The sequence below is a fragment of the Rhinolophus ferrumequinum genome, chromosome 5, assembly GCF_004115265.2.
Source record: "Rhinolophus ferrumequinum isolate MPI-CBG mRhiFer1 chromosome 5, mRhiFer1_v1.p, whole genome shotgun sequence".
Classification (NCBI taxonomy): domain Eukaryota; kingdom Metazoa; phylum Chordata; class Mammalia; order Chiroptera; family Rhinolophidae; genus Rhinolophus; species Rhinolophus ferrumequinum.
In genome coordinates, this window is record NC_046288.1 from 37,535,583 (window position 1) to 37,541,582 (window position 6,000).

At 45.1% G+C, this 6,000-nt stretch overlaps 1 protein-coding gene across 1 annotated transcript in view; it reads right to left on the minus strand.

The window, feature by feature from the left end:
* TMEM150C (transmembrane protein 150C) overlaps positions 1 to 5,785 on the minus strand; it is a 68,157-nt gene extending 62,372 nt beyond the window's left edge. The window contains exon 1 of the mRNA XM_033106618.1: positions 5,153 to 5,785. The gene's annotated coding sequence lies outside the window, so the exon portion shown is untranslated. The remainder of the gene's footprint in view (positions 1 to 5,152) is intronic.
* Positions 5,786 to 6,000: the final 215 nt, after the last annotated feature.

Consider the following 6,000-nt stretch of genomic DNA (forward strand, 5'->3'; position numbering starts at 1 on the left):
GGATGGACATATCTGTTTAGACCATTTGTCACTATTTGCTACAAACCAATATGCAGACCAGTGGTTAGGAGGGAAAGACCAAGCTCTGGAGACACAATTTGTTGTTAGTCTCTGGGACATTTGGGTTTCTTTGGGCAGGCTGCCTGTCCAAGGGCATTAACCTTCAGAGGCCACAGGCTGGCAGCAGTGAGGTCTCTTCTAGCCTAAATGTGCGATGACTCCCCTGTTGCCCATCAGGCCTCGTCTTACACAGAAAACAACTGTCATCAGCTCATTTGTGCCCTTGTGCCATGCTGTACAGTGTTTGAGGCTCACAGGTCTGCAGATGTCCATCTATGTATCACTATCGCATTGCAATACAGGAGGTGAGGTGGTTGAACTCGTGTACTGTCAACAGATTGCCTGGGGTTCAGATTCTGCCTATATGACTTAGTTGGAAGTAGGTACTTACTGGGATGAGGGGTCTTGGCAGAGCCTACATCAAAAGACTGCTGTGAGAAACAAGATAATACATGTGAAGTATTCAGCATGGAGCCCTTCGTAAGTATTCAATAATGTTACGTGTTATTATTAACTATCACATATGTCTTAGATCAACGTTTCCCATGTTGGGTCCCAAGCCTAGTTTCAGAGGCAGTATTTTGATCCTGCCAACATGATCCAGTATACACACATATATTTTGTAATAGTAATACCAATAATGACCATGCTTATACAGGGCTTACTATATATGGATTGGGCGGTATAGAGCCAGGATTCGAACTTAGGGGTCCTATTTCTATAGTGCTTTAACCACCACTCTCCACTGCCTCATGCCTTTGTACTTGCTATGCATGGGAGAACTAAGAGTTTCATCAAACACTAGTAACCCTTACTAAGAGGGATGCACAGTGATAATTCCTATTCTATTATATATTCCATTTCATTTTTTAAAAATGCTGATTCTAACCTGTTAAATTAATTTCATGACCCAAGACATGTATTTTGAAACATACTGTAATTATTATATGAAAAAAAATTTGGAAAGCATTAACAATAAAAAGTTAAATAAGTATACGTACCCCATCCTACCATGCTATTGTTGTACCTTATAAATCTCTCTCTACACAGACACAGACACACACACACACACACACACACTCAGATTATGTGGAGCATTTCCTAAATTTTAAATGCTAAATTTATTTGAGCATTTCCATCCCCTTCTGGGATGGACACTAATTTGGGAAGTGTTATCCTAGGGCATTAATAGCTACCGGGCAGACACAATTTAGGGGTGAATTTAACTTATATTTTAGTTAGCATGCACAAATACATTTGACAAATTTCTAAATGACTGATTAAGAGAGAATCCCTCCCAGAGAAGGGGGACCTCCCAGGACCCTGAGCTCTGACCTATTTAGGGGTATCCTAGGTATCTAGTCTGGGTGAGGGATGGTCACTCACAAGAAATATGAAAGGCAGTGTCTTGTGAAAAAGTCTAATTAAAAATGTGTCCCTCTCAATGGTCAAAATAACGGCTTTAATCAAATCAAGTTAGTTTAAAAATTGAAACAACATGGTAGATGCTAAATAAAATCCCATTTTAATGGTTTTACCAGAAATAATAGTAGGTTATTTTTCAAATGGATTTGCTCATCCTCGGGAGGCTAGGCTGAGTGAGAAGATATACGTTTGAAGCCCAAGGGGAAAAAACCACATAAGAAGGGCCCAGGGGAGGCAGAGGCTCTAGCAGGGGCACTTATTTGTCAGATTTGTCACAGTGCCTCTCTGACTGCAGGAGAGGGAGAGGGGACTGGTTGTGCACTACCATCAATTCCTCTAAATCTCCCTCCCCTTGAGAAATTACAAAGTCCAGAAACCAACTCTATGAATAAGTGATTCGACAATGTGCAAGAGGGCAAACTCTCTCACGTTCAAGAACACAGATACACAAGGCCAAGCATCTGAACAACTCTAGGTGCTTGTTTTGGGGGCTCGCCCACATATGGAATTTAAAAAGGGAAGCTTTATTTTTAGAGTTGAACTTCAGCACAAAACACCTTCTTCAGAGTAACTACAAGTGTGTTTTTTGTAACAACAGGATTACAGAGTCAAATCTTCATTCCTGGTTTTATCAATGCCAATTTCCACTTTCTTCTAAGGAAATACTATTATCACGTGTTACCTCTGCAGAAAATGGGTAGAGAGACTTTAGAGCTGCACTGTCCAGTATGGTACCAATAGCCCTATGTGGCTATTTACATTAATTAAAATTAATTAAAAATCAAAATTCAGTTCCTCAATTGCACTAGATATTTTTCAAGTGCTCAATAGCTCTTCGTGGCTCTTGGCTACCACACTGGGCAGATTACAGAACATTTCCATCATGCAGAAACTTTGTTGGATAGCACCGACCTAGAGAAAAGCCATTTACAAATGCTAAAAAAAAAATTGTTCATTTCTTGTTTGGTAAAAGAGTTCCAAGCTCTACCTAGTAGAGCTGGCTTGACTTAGAATACTATGAGGTTGAATTTAAAGGCTACTGCCAAAGATTCCATCATTATCTCAAAATATCATTCCATCTGGCCTGTCTAAAGACTCTTTGCATTGACTTTCTACTGCCACGAGTTGTCCTTCAAACTCCAAACATACCAGAAAATATTATTTGGTGATCACAATAACTTGTTCAAGTTGCACTCACTTATGAGCTAGTTTGAAAGTGCTTAGAGTGATTTATCAAAAAACATAAAGACACATAGTACCATCAGCTCCAGGAATAAGTTTATAGATAAAATAAGTAGGGACCCACTTCTGTTATTACCATTGGGAAGAGAAAAATATTTTATACACACCTGGGTCTGTCCCTAGCCTTTTCATGAACTTAGATTCAGATTCAGTAACACCTGGTCTTTGTATCACATTTTGAGAACTTGAGCACCCTTCTCATTTGTGTTTCACAGAACCTAATCACCACTGTAGTGTGAATGCTGAGCGTTGTAGATCCTTCTCTTGTGAAGGGAAAGACTGTGAAGAATACATTATGTTGTCTGTGCCTGTCTTGCTTAATTGATTACTGAACTGATCCCAAGTGGCCAGATTACAGTGAAACCAAGTGACTAAGATTGCTAGGACCAGCTAGCTTTCCCTCTGTCATCATTCCAGGTGCCCTGCTTACTAATCTGGCTACTGTGCTGCAGGGGTGTGCCTACGAGTAGGTCACAGGGGAAATAAAGCATGAGGACCCACAAGAATATAAAGCAAAGCTATCACAGTAGGTAGAGTGAACACAAAAAAACCCTAAAATATTGCTATAAGCATGATTGTGGTAGTTCTATAAGAAAGCTTAAACATAAGGCATTATGTTCCTGAAGAAAAAAAATTATTCCACAGAGCAAAACTCTTCTGCAAAGCAATCTGTGAAAGGCATTTGATGTGAAATACATGAATTAAGCAATTGTTATAAAGACACTTTAATGTTGATTTTAAAAATCCAAAGAGATTGCCTTTGGCTAATGGCAAATTATAATAAACATGCATTGTCCAAATGCTTCATGTTTGCTCAGTGTCTTAACATCTGCCATCTAGTCATTACTGTTAGCAAAACTTCATCTTTGTATTTACCATGTCCAGTTTTTGAGCTTCCAACTTGGGGCGTTTACGAAACATTTATTTAATAATGTGTAAATAAAGGACACACCATTAAAATTCCTATGTTTATGCCTTGAAGATTAAATTCATATTTCTAGTTCATTAAGAGATGACAGCTATAGTTAATCTTGGAAACATGGTGACTCTAAGAAATATAGTAGAAAAAGTTTGAGATTTAATGCATGAGAGACTAAGATTCTTTGATCTGCAAATATCACATGTAGGAGCCTAATAATTTTTCTCTGAAAACTTTAAGTAGGTCAACTTATTAACTGCTACCAAGGAGTTATACATCCACATTAGCCTATCCTTTTGATGAGCTGCAGCCCAGAATGGAATTACAGCCTTGCATTAAAAATCTGCCTTTGATACAGCAGAGAAATGAAGAAGCAGAAACTAACTTTACCATTTAGGCTCTGTTATTGTAATACATCCAAGAACTGTGTATTATTTTTTTTTAACACATCATTAGTATATTTGGTTCCCTACATTTTGCATGTAGGAAGTCGGAGGGGGCTTCCATCCCAACTGGGCTGTGTTCTCACGCTCAGACTCACAATCCTTCCTGGCTCAGCCGTGAAACACCGTCTGGCCGGAATAAACCACACACACACACAAAATCAGTGAAGTGTCTGGGGTATAATAAAGTGCAGTGGAGGTAAAGGTGAACGGACGAGAAGGATAAGTACTGAGAAAATGAATAGGAATTTAAAACGGGAAAACCCTCTCATTCTCCATTTATTTAAGGAGAAAACTGCTAAACAAGGGCTCTCTTCGTAACCCAAACTAATCACTTTTTTATTTTAACGGATGCCCAAAAATAGCCTCCGTAACCCACCACCGCCGTCTTCCCCAGAGAAACCGAAAATCCCATTTCTTCCCCAGTGTGTGACCAGGAAAGGAAAGCAAAAGTGTGCATTTAGAGTGGAGGTCTTTGCACAGGGCAAGGCAAGTTGGTGCCTCCTCCCCGGACCCCTTGCTCCCCGAGCCAGCCTGACTTGGCTAACGGTAAAGTGAACCGCGAATTGCAGTGACACTGGGATGGCCAAACGTGGGGCCGCTTCCAACCAGAGTGCACCCGACAACAAAAGGCCTGGGTATCCGCCTGGTGCGGCGGGTAGGGACACCTGTCAAAGGACGGGACCCGAGCCGCAGCCGGAGGGAGGCGCAGGGGCTCGGCAGCCGGCACTGCGGCTGCGGCGGACACCGGGACGCGCTGGCTCGGCGCCCAGGGCGCAGGGGAGCAACCGCAGGGACTCCGGGACGCCGCCCGGCACTCGCGCTCCGCTCGCGCCGTGCGCCCGCGGGGGCTCGGGCGGTCGACCCCGCGCCCGGAGAGCTCCGGGGAAGCGGGCGGAAAACGGGCAGGGTCCTGCGGCCGGCGACCCCGCCGCCCGAGCCCCGCTGCAGCGCCTGCCGCCTCGGTCTCCACCTCCGGTTTGGGCGCGGACCCGGGCCCGACGCCCCCTGGATGTCCGGCGGGCCCGGGCGGAGGATGGGGCGTCGCGGACGCTGTGCCTACCTGCTTCCGTGCGGCGGGGCCGCGGACACCTCGCGGGGCCGTGACCTGCGGCGGCGGCGGTGGCGGCGCGGCGGCGGCGGCGGCGGCGGCGGCAGTCTCGGCGAGGAGGGCGCTTCTTTCAGGAAGGGGTGGGATCTGCCCGCCTGCCGCGCGGTGGCCTGGGGTCCCTGCTGCGAGGCCTCCCAGCGAGGGCTGAGCTTCCCGGGCCTCCGCTTCTACCACCCTTCGGGGGCTCCTAATAGTTACCCGGGGCTACAGCCGAGTGTGGACGGTCAAACTGCTTCTTTCCAAAGCCTTTGTGGATGCGTTTGCCTAGCGCTCCTCACCCAACAAAAGAAGGACGGAATCTGGGATCCTCCGCCTGGTGGTTATTTATTCCTGACCTGTTGTAACCTTCTGGCTGGTTCCCTTCTGTCCATACACCTAGGGTTTTTGCACATTACAGCTAAAATTCATTTTCATGCCCACTGGCTAAATGTCGTTCTCCACCACTCAGCGCTCTCCCGCGGTTTCCTTTCATCGTAAAGAACAAACACAGGGCCAACTTCTGACCCTGGCAATGAATAGCTACTCCAAGGCCGCCCTCCTAGCGACAGCTTGCTCTCTTTCTCCCAGTGTCTCCTCCTCTTGTTACAAAACTGTATTCATCAGCATTTTAATAGCTTCCACCCACCCCAGACCCCAACCTACCAGTGGGACCATGTGAATGACCTCTAGCAGCTGGATCAGTGCCATTTTTATCACTCATTCACCACAAACTTCAATTCCAAAGGCAGCCTTAGGGTGTCCTCCTTTATTAACCTGCCTATGTCCTGCTGACTTCATTCTTTTAGGGGGCTTCTGTACCA